The 22,947-nt window shown below is 32.5% G+C and overlaps 1 long non-coding RNA gene across 1 annotated transcript; it reads right to left on the bottom strand.

Annotated features, from left to right (window-relative positions):
* Positions 1–441: 441 nt before the first annotated feature.
* LOC146721460 (uncharacterized) lies at positions 442–21,756 on the bottom strand. Its single transcript, XR_014925652.1, has 3 exons — positions 21,745–21,756; positions 1,319–1,367; positions 442–623 (listed from the first exon to the last, which is right to left on the bottom strand). It is a non-coding gene; the product is annotated as an uncharacterized LOC146721460 (long non-coding RNA).
* Between the last annotated feature and the right edge of the window lie 1,191 nt (positions 21,757–22,947).

Genomic DNA, 22,947 nt, shown 5'->3' with positions numbered 1-22,947 from the left:
ACACACAAATATATTTTTTATTTTATTCACATTTTATCTCTAAAATTACATTTTCCAAGCATAATATGTGAAAATATATATTCAACTTTTTTTTTAGATCTGCTTTAGTCAAACATTTAACCTAATTAAAAGTATGTAACTAAAAATGTAGCACCGGATCTTTTTTCTCAATTAAAAATTTCTTCGCTAAAACAATTTAGATTACTATAATTATAAATGTTCTCTGTCAAATTTTAAAACATTTATCGCATTTACCTCTATATATATGCGAATAAATGTGGTACAGCTAAAAAAAATACATTTCACACATACAATTAATGATGGAGAATTTCTACTTTCGATATTTTAAATTTACGGAAAGAGATAATCCGATATTTATTTAAAAAACCACAGGTGCGGATTGCATGCGGTTGCCGCATTTATACCGTATGTTATCGCCTATTTTTTTGTTTGCCTTCATCCTTTTATCTTCTTTTTAGATTTGCCTCTCTCTTCGTTTTCGCTTCCATTTTGCCTTCGTTTTGGCAAAATACCAGAATATGCTATCAGATTGCCTTTGACGCAGTCAGAGAAACATAGTTTCTCATAATTTCATAATCCATTCGAGTAAATCCAGACGTGATCTAGTTGGACGTATGGAATACAATAATATCAAAATGTTGCGAGACAGCATAAAATAATATACACAGCATATGTTGAGCTTTTCAACACCCATCATTCATTTAATATATTAATATCGCGTTTAATAAAGGAATTAAGTTTATATTATATTTGATTAATATAAATCAATTAAAAAATGGTGTCTGTGAAGACTATAAAAAAATTTTCAACAGATACAACAATTTCTTATTTATTCTGTTATTTGATAATGATTATTTTAGTAGCATTTGTCAATAATTAACGCGCACATTTGACATATGCTTTGCTAAATATACATATATTGACATCAATTAAACGACAAAATTTTTTTATTGCTGCGTCAGCGGCCAGTTAAGAATTTTTCGCTCGCAGATAATGTATGAGGTTATTAATGCCACAGACGCCTTCATCGCAAATGAGATCATGAAATTCAAGAAGCTTCATTTTTTACACTTAACAGAAAAATATAATTTTTCGCAAATATTACTTCTATAAATTGCTTTGTACATTTATGTCATTGTCGTTATTGTATTATATCTATATGTATACGTAAATTCATCAAAAGCTAAAGACACACTTGTGTCTTCAGTTTCTCTTTATATTCATACATATTTTTTTATTTTGAGAACATATTTCTAAAACAAAAAATATTTAAAAAAAAAACAAAATAATTACTCACCAGATCTGCTGTTCTTTTACTGACTGAAACTGCCAAGTTCTGTCGATATCTGCAATAAAAATCAACTGGTTAATCACATATTTAAATAATATAACGATTAAAGATATAAATATGTAAACCATGAGCGATATACATCGATATAATCATCAAACATCTCGTTAAACGGCAACGGTACTTTGATGGTTTTGATTTGTAGGGATTAAAGCCAACGCATCAGAAAAGCTCTTTACGTGATTGAATACCAGAATCAATCTCATTAAACATATGCGGTGAGGATTCAGATTCAACGGACAGTGCAACCCGCATCTATTAATCTGTATATGGAATCAGCTAGTCAACTTATAAGCTCATAATCAGATATCAATATTTGCTGTCAATATACATATCTGTGTATATATATATATATATATATATATGTATATATATATATATATATATATATATATATATATATATAGATCAGTGTGACAGCAAACCATACCCGATCAAAGCTAATACAATAATAGAGAGATGAGAAAATTTATCAAATTATCTACTTCTGGATACACAATACGGTTAAAATGTATATTATACTTTTTAAATTTTAATACACTTAAGTTTATTAATTTTTATTACAAACTATTGGAAAGAAATTTAAATAAAAAATATTAATTAAATAATTTGCAGAAATTCCCCCCATTATCGACGTCAGAATCCGATATATAGTGTATAAATATATAGGTATTGTATTATTCTCTCAACGATTGTCTTAGATCTAAACCGTGAAGCCAACTATCGAATAATCTCTCTTCAAAGAGATACGTTAGATCTATCCGACTATTCGTTTATTGTTGGTTAGATGAAGTTTCGCAGAATTTCTCAAAGCGACGGAAAGTTCGCACAATAGCAAAACCGGTCTTCAATGTAACTTCAAACTCGCAGCGTGCTGGTTAAAAGCCGGCGTCGGCTTTGTGAGAAGTGCACAATATAATAACTAGTAACTTTATGCATAATACACGTTGACGCGATGCGTGTCACTTGTGCGTAAATTAGATACAGGGATATCGAGTTGCGAGCAAGTCAAGTGCGAACACGCAAGTAAATACACCACGAGCGAATTCGAGCGAAATACAGGGGACCGAAAATCGTGAAGCTGCTCCTGTACCCGAACGAGAAACTCGAGTTTGCGGTTTCGCCTTCCAACTGAAAGCAGCTGCCAATCGCAGGGACACCGGTCTTTTTTTTTTAAGGACATTAATGAGATTACACCTGTTGTGCTTTTCACAGATTCTGGCGCACTACAATTTCTTTTTCGGAACGTTATATAAATACATGCATACTCTAATGATCCACTCAATGTTTACGTCTCTGTTAAAATTTATTTTATCTTTTGTATATATGCTTTTTTTGGTGGATCATATTTTACAGTATATGTTAGTTTGAAAAATGCAATGAAAAACGTGGAAAAACTATATTTAAGCAAAAATTAAATACTAAATTATATTTAAGAATATACATAGATGCAAATACAGAGATATGTGTGTTCCTGTTGAATTTTTGTAATCTTGAATAATCTTTATGTAAAATGCAAAATTATATTGTGTGTACAAATATACGTAATTTTGAAATATTTCAATATAAAAGAAATTAGAAGAGCAGAATTCTGCGACTTTCGGATCATACATTTTTTTAGGCTTCTAACAATAAGAAATTAAAATAAACGCACAATATTATTTAATTTTAATTTCCGCATATCAATATAGCATTATATTGTATATAAAAGAATTTTTTAATAATTATATTCTAAATAATTATATAAATTGGATACTATTACTTAATTCAATTATTAAAGTTAATTATTTCTAATTTTTTGCACGTGTGATTAACATACAACTAATCTGAATTCTTGAATGGTTTCATAACCTGGATGACTAGATTAATAGCATTCATTCCGAAAGATTGACCTTCCAGACATATATTAAAGTGCCTAGAGCTTCGAATATAATTTTCGATATTAATCTGTGAACGAATGAGAACGAATGTAAACGAATGAGATTTATTTTCGCCGATTAAGAAAATAAACCCCTGATGTAAAATAATAATATATACCAGTTTGAAATCTTATCGAGCTAATTATTTTCTATATTAATATAAAATCTACAGAAAATAAGAAATAATATTGAATAAATATGTAAAAAAAGAAAATAATTGTATATATAAAACACGATTCGGAATAACAGAGAAATATAATGACAACTTTATATCTTCTGTGAAATTGCAGATTACAAGTTCAATTAATCGACGTTTCGTTAGTATGACGTAAAACCTCGTAAAGTAAACGCGGAAAAATATCGATTTTCTTGTCTAACGTGACCTACGAGCGAGAACGAAAGGAAGGGATTAATATATTACATGTATATAAGGCCACATGACTATAAATCCACACCAATATATATCGAACATGCAGCCGGTGTTCTCGGAATACTTCCCACTAGATGGAAGATCGATGCTAGGAGATGAAGGAAATTCCTCGATGCTAGCCGTAAGCGGAATCCTGAGTGCTTCTCGTCTCGCAAGGAATAAGTTGGTCGGCTCTCTAATAGGCGCGGACAAATTCCGAAAAACTTTTCACGATACGGTTCCCTATAACTTGCATATGATGTGCAATTATTTACTCTGCCAAAAAGCATATTTAATGTCCACAAATAGGCATTATTTTATGATATAGAATTGTGTACTGTAATGTTTTCATATTAAAAAAATATAAATTTTTACCACAGTCGTTATCTCATATTAAAGAAACAATATTTCACATTTAATATATATTAAATACGCAACTAAATTATTTTAGTACTGTACAAATCTTCTATGAATGCAGCTATCATTATGATGATATAATGATAAAGTTATATAAATTCTGATACTGAGAGAATGTATTTGACAGTATTTCATGTTAATGAATTGTCGATTTCTATTTTCTTCTTACAAGAATAACTAACTTATGTTGCTTAAAAAGCATTTTGCAAATATAAAAAGTTTGTCGCAGTTAGAAAAGCGCGAAAAATCCATGTCCTAGCGATAAATATCTGTAAATTTACGACGAAAGAGGAAACGAGCCATGTGTTATCTCTACAAAGTATAAAACTAGATACGTCATTTCAAACAGTTACGGATCAATATTAATATAAAGATGACAAAATAAATCAGTATAGAAAATACCTGCAATCCCTAAAAATAAAGTAAATTGTACCTCATTTGTTAGAGAGAGTATCTAGAGTCTAGACTCGGAAAGAAACTCTAGATACGCGAGGGAAAATATATGAACGAGTGTAATAACAAACACATAAATCCGGCACACGAATCTGTGTGTACGATATCACGTGCGAGAAGGTCGCAGGAAAGATATAAACTGTCGTTTCAGTATTTCTTGGAGAGATTTTCCTTTGTATAAGAAAATATACGCTGATTGCTCCAGTAATTTACCGAATCTAAAATTTCTAAATTAAAATTTCTTTCTTAATTTCGACATAAAATATTAAATGTAATATTTTATTTAATTTTATTTATTTTATTTTATTTATTTAATTCTTTGCATTATATATGCTGAACAGATGTAATATATTATTAAATGTATGTAAAGCTGATATATCATTTTTCACACATAAATTCATAAATATAATTTAAAGTTTTATCTTTATTTTTCATAACTCTACAATTCTTTATAATTTAAACAAATATTTTATAATTTAAACAAATACTTGTAAATCATAGAAAATATCTCGAAACAAACTGAAACGCCACATTCAAGCAATATTTCACTTTATCCTGTGACATTTTTCCTCAAATATTAAACTCTTTCTAGAACTCACGTAAAACTATAAATCTTTGAAAAGCTGATAAAAAATTAAAAGAAAATATCACACAAGATAAAATGAAATGCTATATAGTATATAAACTTGATGTTTTCTTTAGTTTAAAGAAATTATTTGTTCAAATTATCAAGAATTATACAACTAGGGAACTATTGAAATAAGGCTAAAATTTTTAATTATTTATTTCCAGAGTTCCAAAATGATACGTCAACTTTACACATATTACTAACGTAATTAAGATAACAAATAACTTGAACATGTATCAAAAGATTTGATTGTTTTGGATACATATAAATATGGGCGTTTACAAACATAGCTTGTAAAAACACAAGCTATACATAGACATAGATAAATCTAAACACGTTCGATCCGAATGTAGCGTGCACGAAAATTTTTATCGTAATGCTATGTATCAATGTCGAGCGGATATCCGGCGGAATATACCAGAAGAGCGAACCGGCAAATGATCCACCGATTAATCTCCAGCACCCGCGGGAAAAATTCAATTAAATTCGAATTGTGACCGTAGAGAGAAAAAATATAATCCGTATCATTGTCTGCGGGCGAGAATTAAAAACTCTCCAGCCGATATAAAACAGAAAATAAAAACTATGTTTCAGTTTTGTTTCTCATTTTCCTATAAATATAACATTTCCCACATAATTACAACATGCTATAACTAAAAGATTTATAAATAACATATTCGAAATAGAAAGGCTAAAAGATTTATATCAAATCTACGAATAATTTTCCATTAACGTTATTATCGTAAACTATCTTGTAATAAAAATATGATAGAACATTTATATGAAAACTTTTTCATATGCAAATATTACGTACATTTACAAAAAAATAGACATTTTATCGTACATCAAAATATTTTTTCACAGATATTAATTAGAAAAAAAAAAATAAAATTCTATTATATAAATATATATAAGTAAAATTCGATTATTAGATTTTTGTATTAATCACATGCTTCTTATATTTTTAATTAGAAAATTAGCTGAGGGCTGCAATAAATTTCCTTATATAATATTCTGCGCTAATAGGGTGATTCTATATATGGATCCATTATATTAAGAAATAAGAATTTCCTTTCTGTCGTGCCGAATAAAAATTAAGGTAGTGCGTTTGCGCGCGATCGTGAAAGACGCACCGTCATTTGTACGAAATGGAAGAAGCGAGGAAGTAATTTGTGCTTGTCCCGCGCGCGCTTGTCGAATCCTGTCGGGAGTAATAATTCATGTCAGTGGCCCCTAGCTACCATTGCCGAGTATTCTTTACCTGATATACCGCGCGGAGCAGAATATATCGACCCGTTAGAAATAGCCTTACAGGTCAGCACGCAAGTTTTTACATTAACTACCATCGACCCTTTGCGTGGCTTATGGTATCGTAACTAGCATAAACGTCATGTATTATATGTTACTCTGAAAAAATACCCTCTTGAGGTGACACGAAGTCACAGGGATTTTTTTTTTTTTTTTTTAATTAAAATTCTAAGTCTCAGAGATATATTGAATAAAACATTTATACGATCGATGAAGTATCGATTATCTTTCGTGTCGAGTTTAAAACATTTAAAATTTTTAATATTTTACAGCTTTCTATATGTCAAATCGATCCATATGAGATTTTATTTTCTGAAACGCTCTGTATTCTCGTACATGACGCGCATTAAATTTCTGCATTATTGAATGCGTTCGTATAATAAATGATTCTCGCGCGCGGCTCTTTTATGATGTGTCATTACGCATAAGTTATGAAAAAAAAATTGTTCACTTCTTCGAGATCTTTCGAATATTAATCCTTAAAATTGAGCGGAAGTCTGCTTTCATTATCGAAAATGTTCGACGAAGTTTTCACTCGGCAAACTTCCGTGAAATCAATTTAAAGAGTAACGCATCTTATATACGTCGCCTGACGATAAGCGGGCTAGATACTAAGAAAGGGTGAGATGCACAATAAGTGTTAGGTTACGACAAACTGACGCGGGACAATGGACTAACGAAACTATGGTTCCGCAAAGACACAGCTTAAGCTCAGATTATCAAGTTACTCACTATAGTGCCAAGTTACGCGAGAATCGCGTAGCTTCAAAGTGGTTCGACGATAAAGAACTGCGAAAAAGAGCCTGCAAAACCCGTGGGAAATTTCGTCCGAATGCAAATGCTTTTCTTTGTCTTTCATCGCGATGGTTGCGACACACCGTTATGGTTTGGTATAGCGTGAACTTGAGATATGCACGTTCGGGGAAAGCGGGATGGTAAAAAAAAAAATAAATAAATAAAAAGAGACAGAACATCAGTACGATGCGTCACAAGTGCGGCGACCCCGATGAGAAGCATTATCAAGTGTACACGTGATGATTACGGCGATGACCGGCGAGCATATTTCACGATAATTAATCTTATAGAACGCTGACGGCGTTTATGGGTTTAACCCTCGTAGATACCTAACGTACGCCAATTTCTCGCTTTTGCTTCGATATATTCTATACAGACCTCCAGGAATATAGTGGTCGCTCTAATATAGAGCGAATATAAAGCTATATACGGTGAGAAGGGTAAGAGAAGGGTGAGTTTGACAAGCAAATAACCTTCAACCTTCTTGCTCGAGCGACACCAGTATTATTATCTATTCAACAACGTTATCATAACCTGCCCAAGTTTCACGGAGTGCATATAATTTAACAACAGTTAAGACAAGAGTATATAATAATAATGTTTCATCCCGTCATATGCACAACTCTATATGCAGTTGCATCTTGCGATTTCTGAAATTCCTTTCTATCATTCTCCTCCTCTTTTTTTACAGTTTCAAATATTTTTATAATTTAATGAACAATTAAATAATATTGAGAGACTACTGTCACAATTGAAATAAATATTTATCTATTATATTATGTAATATTTAAATATTTGGATATGATAAAATGCGGCTAAAGCAAAATTGGCCCGCAAGGATCGAGTAAACGCGAGTCGCTTGCTATGAATGAAAACAATAGGCGTTGCAGTAAACGTCATGATGAGAGAGCGGAGGCCGCAGAATCGCCTCTCCAAGAGCTTCTCTCACGTTCGCGATGAAAGCTCGAAAAGTTCTCTTCGTACCGTCACGCCAACGTCCACGTCTACGTCGTATAGGCCGAGCTTTTGAGGAATTTCATAAACTTTTGTCGTCTGGAAAGTTAGAGGCTCGCGATGAATAGAGATCGCTCTCTTCTAGTCGCCTACACCGAGATAGGTACGCGATAACGACGCTGTATGTTTCGCGTTCGCCAGTCGACAACGAAACCGGCTGAATACACGGAGCATTATGATCTGAAGCCGTCTCTTTATGCCGGCCATCAATGGAAATACGTATCGAGGAATACGGGTGTAAACGTTGTATTGTCCACTCAGATCCAGGATAAACGCTACTGGAACGCAGCGATCGATTCCCAGTCATTCTTCATTTAACTAACTCCCATAACTCGGGCACTATCGTTCACTGAAACTGCCACTCTTAAGGAGATACGTATCGGACACGATAAATGTTGCGCGAGATAAAAATAGTATTATATTTCCAAATGTTTTTTAATATTTAACAGAGTGTCCAGCAGAGTCAATGAAAAAAATTCTCTGACTTTTTCAGATTTTCCAAGACCAGAAATTTATTTTTTCCTGACTTTTTAGTATTTTTTGAAATATATAATTTGTATATAATTATATGATAAATCAATTAAATATCTCTATTACACACATCGAAATAAAATAACGACGATGAAAATATAAATTAACGAATACGCTGTAAGATAAATCTATTTTTAACAACACAGAAAATTAGCGTGCTGAGATTCAAAGAAAAGTTTATATTTATTTCATAAAAAATTTCAAATTATTGAGATAAATAAGTAGAATAATGTGAAAAAATCCAGATAGATAATAAAATTTCTTGACTTTTCCCTGACAATTCCAGATTTATCAAATTCCCTGACAATACTCAGTTTTCCAGATTTCCCTGACCCCTATAGACACCTTGTTTAAATAATTGATTTAAATAATTAAATTAAATTAATAGATAATAGAAAGTACTTTTAACAATTAATTTTCGACTACGATGTATGCATAATGAATAAAAAATTAAAATTGTTTATTCATGAAAACGAAATACAAAAACTTCTTAATATTCTGTAATATCCAACGCGCACAAACGTGTGATAATCTGCTTGCAGCAATATTGACTTTTCTCAGAGACTTTAGTGCCAGAGTTAGGCGTTAGAATCGCATTGCGATGCGAAACATAAGGCACACTAGCCGCACACGTGCGAGCAATGTTGCAGCACGTGCCGGGAAACGCAGGCACGCACGCTTACGAATAATGATTCGGTGCATATGTATATAAGAAATGCATAGTTCGTGGCATTAATTATCATTTTTTCAAGGTACTTGACATTCGTGGGAATAATTTGACGATCCAAATTTGACGTGAATTAAAATCGATATATTTTAAAAAATTAATATGCAATCTTCATTAAATCTACATATATTTATTAAAAGTGTAACTCTTACAAAATTGATTAAAAATAAATCGTTACTCTAAAAAGAATGAATACACCTAATTATCAACCCATTGGAAATTAATATTAAAATTGTTTACACAATAATATATACGATAGTAAACAAGAAATATATTTATAAAAATTTAATATAATTTTAATATTAAAATGAATTATGGGAGGACAACTGTGCACATCCAGTGGATTCAAGTATTATCTGCATTTATACAAGCGATCGTTTTGTGTATGCGTGTATGTGCGTGTTTGGCATTCTTCTATCATATACATATATATTTTATAATCGATATTATCATGGAGACGTAAATTTAAATCCGTACCTAATCTCGTAAAACAGGAACGGCAATGTATGTATGTGTGCGTATGTGTATTAACTTCCGTGATAACATGATTTGCATACGCGAGCTATGAAATCTTCCACTTGAGAAAGTAGTGCTTGTAAATTGTCAATATTTTCGCACTCGGTTGGGTGGTGTACTAAAAGTGTCTCAAGGATAAAAAAAATAAATACATCTATATCAAAACTTGGCTGGGAAAATTTCATTTTAGCATTATAAAATCTCTTTTGCGATATAAAATATTTTCGCTCCATTTTTTTTCGAAAAATCTTACTTTAATTCGTTCATAAAAATTGCGTATATAACAAATTATCGCGTTTTGACAGAGAAATAAATTAAACTTTTATTTCCAATATATTAAAAATTTTAAATAAGCTGCATCTCGTTATTTTTCTAATTATTCAGTAATATAAAATATAATTCAGGTTTCCATGGCTCATCAAGCGACATATTAAACGGCGTACTTAACCAACCACTGTAAACCCGTGTTGTATCCAAGCGACATAAAACTATCGCATGACCGTAGGCACGACAATCAACGAAAAATCGATCTGTCTGGAATTTTATTCTAACGAGCAATGACCCGGTGCATACACGCGATATTAGAAAATTCCGTTATACGAGCACGCGTATTTAATAGCTCTTTACATATTATATTTGAGCGCGGCCAGTATTTTTATGGCAGCAAGGGTACCTGTGACGTCTGAACTCGTTTATCATCACCGTTATCGCATTACTGTACGTTTACGACATAAAGGATATATTCCGCTCAAAGGGAGCGTCGAAGGCTGGCCAGTTGCATACGACAGCGCGTCTCTCGTACGGAACTCTCAATGTCAGAATCAAGAGAGAGAGGAGTCCGGCTAACATAAATACGTCCGGGGCAGGTGTTCTGTAGTGATTGCCCGGCTCTACCATGTCATTAAGCAACTCTGCTGTGAAAGTTACTCAGCCCGAAATAATCGCGAGCGGTTAACGCGAAATGAAAAATATGATGAAACGCAATTGGAAATTTGTATCGTATATAGCTTAACTGCAGGCACAATCGTGCCACACGTACTTCTTACGTAATTAACGACGAAAAGGTGGAATCGCGGAAATAATTTGTAACAGAGAACCACCGAGTCTGGTGAATATCTGAATGATATATACATTACGTTATAATTTTCCGTAAATTTCTCTACTTCGTAGGGGCAAGGAGGATCTATTAGTCTAGTACTCCTAGATCTTAAGACAACAATGTAGCAAAAGGATGTTCTCCTTCAAATAATTAACAGTCCATTTCCCCGACAAACGAAACTGCTTAACGCTGTAACATATTGCCGGCGGGCTTCGAGAATTCCCCGTGTTGTGCAATAGGGAGAATTCTGGTAGCTCTCGTCTGCAATGTGTTAAGGCACAAAAAGACGAGTAGTGCAGCTGCAAGATTCGCTTCGACCAGCACAAGGTTACGGAATAAAGCAGATTATAGACGATCAAAGAGAAAGAAAATCTTTACGCAACGAGATAGTTGATAAATGTATTTTGGCAGAATATTAATCAATAATGTTTATTTTATCAATTAATTTATATCCTTCGTATTTCTCTCCCTCCTCTCTCACTAACTTAATTTGATTATAATGATAATCGCCGAGTATTAATTAATTATTAATTTAATTATCGATTTAGAAGTACAAGCTAGAATAATTTAAATAAATTCATAATAAGGCACAGACATGTCTATATAGATATGCATAATGTAAATAAGAATCGCTGAAATAATGAGCTAACATGAGAGTTCATTAAACCAAGCTTAAACGAGTGGCAGAAAAGCGCGATAACCATATCGTGCAGAAATATGGGAAAATTCACAGAAAAATAAAAATCTCTCAGTAATATAAATATTTAAAAAAATTACACAAATATAAAAAAACTGCTGATAATTTAAATATGCACAATTTGTTAATAAAGAAAACAATATATATTAAATATTTCGAGGATTATTCGAAATAACATTGTGTTGGATATCTTAAAAACGTTCAATTTTATGAATTTGTACCTTTTTCCAATATACATATATGTATTATTATATCCAATAAACGTATACAAATATATAACACAAAATGGAAATATAAAATATTTAACTAACAAGATATATGAAAAATATTTTTTGATTTTTATATGCGTTTTTTTTTTACGAATAATTTTTCAATGAAAAATATGTTAAGTGTAAGTTGCATAATATATATATTGATATTTATAGATTCCATTATTAAATGATCAAATAGTACTTTTATCCTACATACATCAAATCTTATTAACAAGGCCTTTTTTAATGCCTCGCCTGTCAAAATTGCTGCATGTGGTTTAGTAAGTCGGTGGTTTCGTAGCGCCCCAAGTCCTTCAAATATTGTACGGCTACGCAAGAACACAGGCTGAACACCCGGCAAACAGGTTTCCTGCAAGCGACGCGCTATTGTGCGGTAATTTAAATCAGTGTGCTTTTCGTATCCGTCCAATAATCGTGGATAGATATTGAATAACGTTAATCTTTTCCACAGAAAATACAAAATTTCTTTTTTTTGTGATTCAAGCAATATATTAAAAAAAAATAATTTTAAATAATCTCTATTTCCAAAAATAAATTTTTTTAATATACAGATATTATGTAATATATTATATTTATTTTGTAAACATAAGTTACGTATATGTTAATATTACGGTAATAATTAAGTATAATTGAAAACAACAGTATTTGAAATAAAATTCATTATACATATATGTCTCGAGATATTAACACAGCCTACAATTTTTATATATTTAAATGAAGAATACAGTAATAAATAAGCACTGTTTTAATAATTTTATTTTATTATTAATTTCCTCTTAAGCTACTCGAGAAGGAATTTGAAAATTTTATAAATTATCGAATTGTGTTATCGATACATGAATATTCGATGCAACAGAGTTATAGAGCTATCTACCTTCCTGTCCCTCTTCCTTCTCGTGAGTTTCTTTTCAAATGTCGAATTTGACTTTTCAATTATCGTCAGTCCCGAAAGAGACGAAAGAATGTTGCAAGATATACTATATGCAGCGAACAGGCGCGAAGAACAGTAAAGAGGATCGCATACCTGTGGAGCAGGTGTTCCACGGAAGACCGGCTTTTGGGTCTCTCGCTTCGTGCATACATCTGCACAGTCCTCCTCTGATCACTGCATTTACCTACGATACTCGCATACAGATTTTTTTGTGCACACGACCAATATCGAACGTGCGTTTCAATCGTTTCGAAAGATTTTCTACGCGCGTTACGCGTTGAAATCCGATTTTCCTCAGCTTTGCGTTAAACGCGTCGCGTAAAACTGCGACTGCAAAATCGTCTCGGTTAAACTCTGTATGCGTGTATGTGTGTGAATGCAAATCGAAAGTGTAATCCGACAAACGTAGAAAATTTATATCATACGAGAAACCCGATTCCTCTTTCTCTCCTGCTGATTTATATAACTTTTGTCTCACCATAAACCACATCAATGCTAAGCATAATAAATTTATGAGAATAAGTACAGTTAATCTTGTAAAAATTGTATGTAATGCGAAACAGAGCAATTAATTTGTTTGCATAAATATAAAATTGTGGAAAGCAAAATTGTTATCTTTATACATAATCTTGCCTATCTGCAATTATTATACATATGTATATGTCGAGTATAAAAAATCTAAGAAAAATATCAACAAAGTTAGTAAGTTATTCGAAACAATTAGAATTAATATGCGATGATTATTATTATTATGAATTGTCGGCACATAACCACCATAATAACTATAACACAACATGTGACGAATTCGTTGATTAAATTACATATCTGCGATTGTATAGATACTAGGAAATTCTGCTGTGCAATTCGCCGACAATGAGCGGGGGAAGATCGATACGTGCGAGGTCGTACGAAACATTCGAGTATTTCGCTCGGTGCGCGCGCTAAAATTTACTGCATTTTAATTACGCTCCGAACAACCCCGCTCTCCGATTGTTCCGGCCAATGCACTACGTTCTGTGCTCCTGTTTAGTGCGATAAATCGCCGTAAAATTTGTGTAAAACCGATTGTTACAAACGCGTTTTGTTCCCCGGAGCCCTCATTGGAGTTGCGTCACAACGAAACGCGGAGTTAATATCGAGTTTCATATATTCAGATGTTCACTATCCAGAACTAACAAATGTTATATCACGTTTCAGTAGCTCGGCATTAAGGAAAATAACGAATCATTTGAGCATACAGTGTGTGTATACCGAGCAACGATGATTTAATCATCACTAAAATATTAAAGATGTACACACATAGGTGTTAATACATCTACGTTAATATTTATCATTATTATTTAATCGTTAATATTTAATGTCAATGTAATATTTCATTATAATAAGATTTGACATGCAGATAAAACTGAATATTTGTTTCATATAATTAAAATTTTGTAAAAGATTTATGTGAAAGAATTTGAATGAAAAGATTTAATTATTATGTAAATTAAATTTTTAAAATTTGATTGAATCGGAAATAATATCTTAATTTTTTCTACAGTTTTAATATTGTTGTATGAAAGAGAAATAAACCAATATACAATTCATAAAACCGCGTATGTTTGGCGTGTATATTCTCATGTTAGCTCCGTATCTCAAATCGAAACGGTTACGGGTTGACGAAAAAAGAAAAAGGGATGTTTTATATAATTAATATTTTGTAAAAGATTTATGTGAAAGAATTTGAATGAAAAGATTTAATTATTATATAAATTAAATTTTTAAAATTTGATTGAATCGGAAATAATATCTTAATTTTTTCTACAGTTTTAATATTGTTGTATGAAAGAGAAATAAACCAATATACAATTCATAAAACCGCCTGTTTGGCGTGTATATTCTCATGTTAGCTCCGTATCCCAAATCGAAACGGTTACGGGTTGAAGAAAAAAGAAAAAGGGATGTTTTATATAATTAATATTTTGTAAAAGATTTATGTGAAAGAATTTGAATGAAAAGATTTAATTATTATATAAATTAAATTTTTAAAATTTGATTAAATCGGAAATAATATCTTAATTTTTTCTACAGTTTTAATAATGTTGTATAAAAGAGAAATAAACCAATATACAATTCATAAAATCGCGTATGTTTGGCGTGTATATTCTCATGTCCGTATCCCAAATGAAAACGGTTACGGGTTGAAGAAAAAAGAAAAAGGGATGTTTTATATAATTAATATTTTGTAAAAGATTTATGTGAAAGAATTTGAATGAAAAGATTTAATTATTATATAAATTAAATTTTTAAAATTTGATTAAATCGGAAATAATATCTTAATTTTTTCTACAGTTTTAATAATGTTGTATAAAAAAGAAATAAACCAATATACAATTCATAAAATCGCGTATGTTTGGCGTGTATATTCTCATGTTAGCTCCGTATCCCAAATCGAAACGGTTACGGGATGAAGAAAAAAGAAAAAGGGATGTTTTATATAATTAATATTTTGTAAAAGATTTATGTGAAAGAATTTGAATGAAAAGATTTAATTATTATATAAATTAAATTTTTAAAATTTGATTGAATCGGAAATAATATCTTAACTTTTTCTACAGTTTTAATAATGTTGTATAAAAAAGAAATAAACCAATATACAATTCATAAAATCGCGTATGTTTGGCGTGTATATTCTCATGTCCGTATCCCAAATGAAAACGGGTTGAAGAGAAAAGAAAAAGGGAACACGCAGGACATTGACGCGAGCAAGACAATAACATGTGGACCGCGGCGGCATGGCACCGCCAAGTGACACAATCGCAATGCAACAACTGCCGATCGTGGGCTCGCAATAATCGAGAAAATAACACACGTGCGGTCGATATACGCCGGAATTCGCACGCCCGCTTTCCTCCCTTCGGACCTTCATTACTCCCTCGATATGTCTCGGGCGGTTCTCTTTCACGCAGCTTCTCTTCCGTCTTGGATACGATCGGCCGCGCCGGGGTATCCGGAACGGCTTACTGCAACGTGCAACAAAAGGCAAGCGAGAGAGAGAGAGAGAGAGAGAGAGAGAGTACGTGCGCCGTAACACAAAAGCCGATACCGCGGTTCGCGCCACGCCCATTGCTTACCAGACTACACACACAACCGGGAAGAATATAATACCGTTTATTGTTATAAGTAGGTACGTTCCCTTTCAGCATATGCACGACGAGACAGCGGCGAGATAGCGTGACGTATAAAAGACACCGTAATTCGCTCGTTAGCCGAGCATCGAGAGCATCATCTTTAATGTGTCATTACTATAGACAAGATCAAAGCTTAATGAATGCAAGTCCGAGTCGATTTGATATATATATATTATTTTATTGGAGTGAATTACAAAATATCACAAAAATTGCGGTGTCGCGGTTCGAAGTGATAATTGTTTATAAAAAAAACTTCTTTTTATAAGGAAAATCATGTGTTAAGTTTTTCTTTAAGGGAATTTTCTGCATGCGAATCCATTTTCAGAATACGAAAGTAAATCAATTGTAAATAATTCATGATATTTCACTCTCAACTAAGCTTCATTGAACACATGGATTTGTATATCATTAATGTAGAATCAAGTTCGATAATAATTTATTCGATTCATAAATCTAAATCAATTTGTTTCCATAAAGTCGAATAAATATAAATAATTTATAAATAGCTTTTTTTTCTTTTGTCGATTTCATTCATAATAAATAAATTCTGAACAGCTTTTTTATATGAACAATTTTTTTCTAAAAATATATTACTTTGCAATTATTATATAAGAATGTTTTATTTATATCATGCAATGTTTGCATAAAATCCTTATTAATATTTGAAAAGTATATAAGAAATTAAAATCAACGAACAATTAACTTTGATTTACCGTGCAGAAAAAAGTGAAAACTTGTAAAATTTTTATAATAAATATTCCACTGTACACACTGTAAAAAAAATATGTAAAATTACATTAAAAATACGTAAAATTACATAAATAATAAATGTAAAATTACATGATAAATAATGAAAAGGTAAACATTTCTATTATTTGTTGTGTAATTTTACACTTACTATTTATGTAATTTTACATATTTTTGTGTAATATATTACATATTTTTTTACAGTGCATGCTTACATCGTGTTTGTCTGTAATTGTAGCGTTTGCCTTTAAAACTATCGCACAGATTTATTACCGATAATTTCTCATCGTATTAATAAAATAATAAGCTCGTTTATGTCTGAAAATTTTGACAACAAATGTCAGTTTGTTAAAGAGTGTCGTAAACTTTATCATAACAAATTCATTACTGTAGTAAAAAAAACCGTAGTCTTTACAAGGTCTGCGTTGTCACAAAAATGAAAACTTTTCAAGTAAAGCATATCTCGTTAAATATCAATTACAATAAACTATCTAAACTATTTCGACGATATTCTCATATCCTTTAAATTCGCGAGATCAGCAGATATCAAGCTCAAAAATCAGTGTGTATTTTAGACACGAAAAATTTACTGCCTCTCCGCGTTCTCATTTCTTTTCTGCGGAAAGAGAGATTAAATTTCCTTAAACTTTTTCTCTAGTCTGCAGCTAAGATAACACGAATTAACTTCAATACTTCCTTGTTCCTTGTTCGATAACGGCATTAATTAGTCAGGAGAAGAATACATGTATATCATTAAATGACATAATAAGATAGGCTGATTAACTTTTTTTTAATTAATTGCGTTAGACAATACAGTCCTTCTTTGTAAAAAAAATTATCATCGAATATTATGTAATTATGCGAAATAATAATGTGCAAAATTATATAAAATTATACTTATTTAATTTTTTTCTGCTAGAGTTGACGTATGACATATGATTTCGCTGTAGTGCCATTAATTTGCTATGTGTCGCCGAGATGGAAAATATAATTTTGAATGACAAAATCGATGAAGGGAAGCGTTGAATCGAATCTCGTCGCGAAAGAAACGGCTTCAACGAACAGGATATGAAGTCATAACCTACATCCGTCGTGACATACGTATAAGACAAGAGATAGGAGCTTTTCTGGATTTTATTCAGGCCTTACGTTCGTAATGTCAATCTGTTTTCGTGTCACGTTCGAAGTTGGTAAATACATTCTGTAAGACGATATCGATTAGTTCTCCTCCCTGCGGCCATGAATTATATAACTTACATAACTATAATGCGATATACACCTACAGCTTGTCTGATTCTAATTTCACGCGTATAATTTCACCTGACACGCAACAGAACAAGACGAGCATGAGTGAATTTGCTTATAAGGAATGTCGCGACAATTAAAAACAAACGATGCTTTCCTTCATAAAATTATGATTAATAAAATGAGAAAACGAAATATAAAATATATATTTCTTTGTATTATATGATTTACAAAACATTTGCATTTAATATGATTTGAGGTGTCGAGTGATTTCACGATGGAGTTCGAAAATATTCAAGTGTTAACGGCTGAGAGCGCGTCTAAGTTTTATGAACTTTGGTGCAAAAAGCCAGATGCTTCACGTATCTGCAGAATGCCAGGCGTCCTCTAGGATGAGGCTGTAATTCCCATATTCAGGGAGCCACCTTTCAGAAGAAAGGCGTGGCGCATGAAACGAACCATCATACTTTCAGCCCTTCGTATATAAGTAGCGGTAAAAAATCCACCTATCAACAAGCTGAGTGTCGTGTGTGTGCCTATGCCAAGATAGGAAAAGGACGGTAAATATTATCCACAGGGAGGTGAAACACGGACACTATCATCCACCCCTCATTCAAGTATCTTACGATATCGGGGTTGGAAAACATGCGTGATGAGGGTTACTCACTTTCGCCAGGTCGACTACCTCTGGGAACGGGCGATGTATGATAATATGGTAACGTACTTCCGAAATGCATGTAATACCGTTTTTCACGTAATCGAAACAAATTGTTTTCCAACCGAGAATAAAGATCGAAACACATATTTCAACAATTATTTCAATAATTGGATTAAATTTCTAATTTGGTCGAAATTATAAAAATAAATATTCAGAAAACATGTGACGAAAAAAATTAACATTTTTATAAAATTTCATAAAAAGATTGTGAACGAGTCTTAAAATTAAAATTACACTCTTATAAAATTTAGTATATTATTAAAAAAGTTTTTTTTTCGTTCGTTTTATATTAGGTACTCGAAAACTAAACATAATATAACTACGAAACACATAAATATACTCGTTCTCGTTCAAAATAACAAATCTAAAATAAAATCAATTGAGATATTTCTGTGTGGCGCACTCGACACGAAGTCATTCAATTAATTATGGTTACAATGATGCAAGCTAAACTTAAACGTTCTCATGGTTTCTCACATATACGAGGCGACACAATAACGAGATTCAGGCTGTTTACTGTGACGAAATGTGTATGCGTCATACATGGATCTAAATCGAGAGAAGAGGACAATGAGACCGTTGTGTGCAATTTGGAAACACGCGCTCGTAGGGTCTCCCTTAGACCCTCTCGCTTTTCCTAGGAAGCACAATAATCCTTCTTCCTAGAATAGGCTCGTGCGACACGTGTGTGCAGCTTGCGAATAACCCTATCGTCGTCGTCTCGCGTTCGACAAAACCCAATCCCGGACCGATCGATCTCAATTACGTCGATCCCCAATGCTCTGCGGGCTCAAATGTGTGTAAATGTACAAAAAGCCTGATAAAAAGTAACGAGATAGTCGAACGTTTAGCACGTGTCATTAAAAGTAAATATTACGCTATATGAGCCTCATTAATAATAGCTCTCGCAATTTAACCCTTTCATTGTCGAAAATATTGAAAAGTGCCCGATAATAGCCTCATAAATTAATCGTGCTCGTTTTTCTACAGATATATGTACAAAATTAAAATCGATATAAAGTCTTTTTAGATTACTTCACTATTGAATATACCGTAATGAACGAAGATATTTTATATTTAAGATACGGTACGCTTTAGCTTTATATATTATATATTATAGAGTCTTTATAAATAAATATTTAAAATTGTAAATAAAAATTAAATATAGTAAGTTATTTTTATCCAATTATTATTTCAAGAATTATTTTCAGTAATAAATAATAAAATCGTCCTACACACAGAAATGCTTTCTAAATATCGCGTGATGTACGATCATATCTAAAATATATGTATGTGATCTATGTGGATCAGTACTGATTAAAATCTTACATAGATCATGCAGTTAATAATCTACTGGTTTTTAGCACTATAATACATTACAATTGCACTATATTATGTTTGAAATTTATTCTCTGTATGCGTAAGCCTTTGTGAACGAATTAAATGACTCAGACGTGAATGTGGTCATGAATATTTCGCAATCGGATATGCTCTGCATGCTGATCGGATATATTTAAAGTTTGCGACATTTTATCAATCCTCTTTTTACTCAATTAAGCTGGATTAAAAAAAAAAGAAGAACTGATATCGTCGCAGACGCAATATTTGGAAAAAACCATTTGCATGTTTTATCACGTATAGCGCTGACTAAACAAACATTTCTTAAGCCAAATAAATTTGAAAATGTAAACAAGCATATGTGCAGACCGTGCAACGCCAGATGGGTTCGCTGCACTCTACAATTCGTCAATATTTTTGTATTGTCCCCACGAGAGACCCGTAGATCTCGCATGCAATTGTTGCATATACATCTGTCTTTCATTCTCATTCGTTGGGGATTGTATACGAAATTTCGGGTATTTGACAAAAATTTGTAACTATTGAGATTCGAACAAAATTCTTCAAATTCTACATAAATCGAATATTCGAAATTAATGTACAACCAAATACCGAAACCGCTGATAAAAAACTTTTTTTTTATTACGTTACTTTGCAATAATATTGTTATATATTATACAATAAATTGCATAATTGCATTATGTAATTATCTTCAATATCGCTATATACTGATATTACTAGATAATATGCAATGCTTTAAAGAAATGCTTTAAGAATTTTTTTTTAATTGGACATTCATTTGTACATTTATTTGTACTTATTATTTTATGCAGCATAACTAATAATTTCTATTCTATTTTATTTTATAAAACAAAATTTTGCGGTTTACGTGTTGTAACATATATAAAAACATATAAATATTTCAATCAAAATTTAATTATATATAATTAAGTTGATTTTTTCTTGCCTTAGCAAAAATGTGAAATACGAATTATGTTGCATACATTAAAAATTTTGCATAAAATATAATTTTCTTTTTCGTTGATGGATATTGATAATAATACGATAGATTTTCGATCGATTCGAAACCGTTCTTGTAGTATTGCAACATTAATATTTTTGGAGCACTTAATAATCGAAATAATAAAAAAATAGCATTTTATAAATTAAATCTGTTGGATATTGTGATTAAATATATAAAATATGTAAAAACTTCATTATACATATATGTATGTATATGTGCTTACACTTACGTATAATTGAATTTAATCTGATAATTGTAATTGTAATATTTCTATCAAGATATTTATAATAAAATATTCAAAGATTTTATTAAAATTCGGCTTCAAAATCAAGAATCTATTATTGAAAATAAATAATTCTAGGGTACACCTTATATAAAAAAAGGTTATATAATATAACAACGATTCTCACACACCTTTCGATCGCAGGAATCTCAAAGATGTTCGATGCCGCCTTGACGTGAGACGTGGATAAAGTCAAATTGTCGAGAAGCACTTGAAATCATCACTGCGTATAACTCCGATTCCACCGTCGATGATAACGACAATAAATACAACACAATAACGCGGCACGCGCCCGCGTATTTACAATCCACGACTTTGCGCGCGTATTTACATTCCACGACTTCGTGCGAGCCTGTACCGACAATACCGAATCAAACAAACTCACGATTTGAAATTTACCACATAATCGAATATCGCGATCACGCTGTTACGTGCTCGGTTCTGTCCAAATTCCTGGAAGTAACACACTACTCTATTCTCACAACTCCATCACCAACACGCACGTCACTGCGTTCGACATAGTGTTACGTCACCGCAAGGTGAAGTTGAATTGCTCCAATGTTCACTCTTTACTTCGCGTCGGTTTCGCGATATTATTATATCTTACACCGTGGTTAGAGGTGTTTCGCGTCGAAATTCTGTGCGTAATAGGAATGCGTGATCGTTCTTTCTCTCCGCGAGTTTCGTCGCTGCTCCACTCCAGAAAAGATGGACCAGCGCGCGCCGGATATATATCGCGTTGCGTTTCTCACTGTGGAAAGGGGGGGAGGTAGAGGGGAGGAGGAAATGAACGGGACGGATGTGTGCGAAAATCAACCGATGAGCACTCGCGCGCGAGCGTGGCGCGATCGTCCCGCGAAAAAAAAAACGAGTCGCGTACGCGCGATACCAGGCACAAACTGTTTGACGCCAAAAATACAAACGAAAGTGCCCGAGAGCTGCGTCTCGGCGGACGTCCACGCTCGCTCTGAAGTTGCCCGGCGGCTCGGAACCTGCGCGCCTCTACTCGGCGCGTCGCGCTCGCTTGATTGGCCCAGCTCCCGATTGGTCTACCCCCACCACCTGGCCGGTCCAGACCGGCGGGGATTCGCTTCAGATGAGAGATCCGCGAGGACCGCGAGATGCGCCTAGGGAGAGATACGTAAGGGTCTGTATCGAGTATCGGATGCGTTTGATTTTGGTACTGATAATGAGAGAGAAATCTCTGGACTCTCTCTCTCGGAAATTCTCTCATTATTTGATTACTTTCGATGTTCGCAAGCAATCGTATTTTTTCTCTCATGATTGTAACAGCTCTATCAAAAAAGGATTTTATCAATATTGTAATATAATGT

The sequence above is a fragment of the Nylanderia fulva genome, unplaced genomic scaffold (assembly GCF_048542155.1).
Source record: "Nylanderia fulva isolate GAGA-0341 unplaced genomic scaffold, ASM4854215v1 Scaffold47, whole genome shotgun sequence".
Taxonomy (NCBI): domain Eukaryota; kingdom Metazoa; phylum Arthropoda; class Insecta; order Hymenoptera; family Formicidae; genus Nylanderia; species Nylanderia fulva.
Note: the sequence above shows the minus strand (reverse complement) of the source record. Positions and strands in the feature narration are given on the sequence as shown.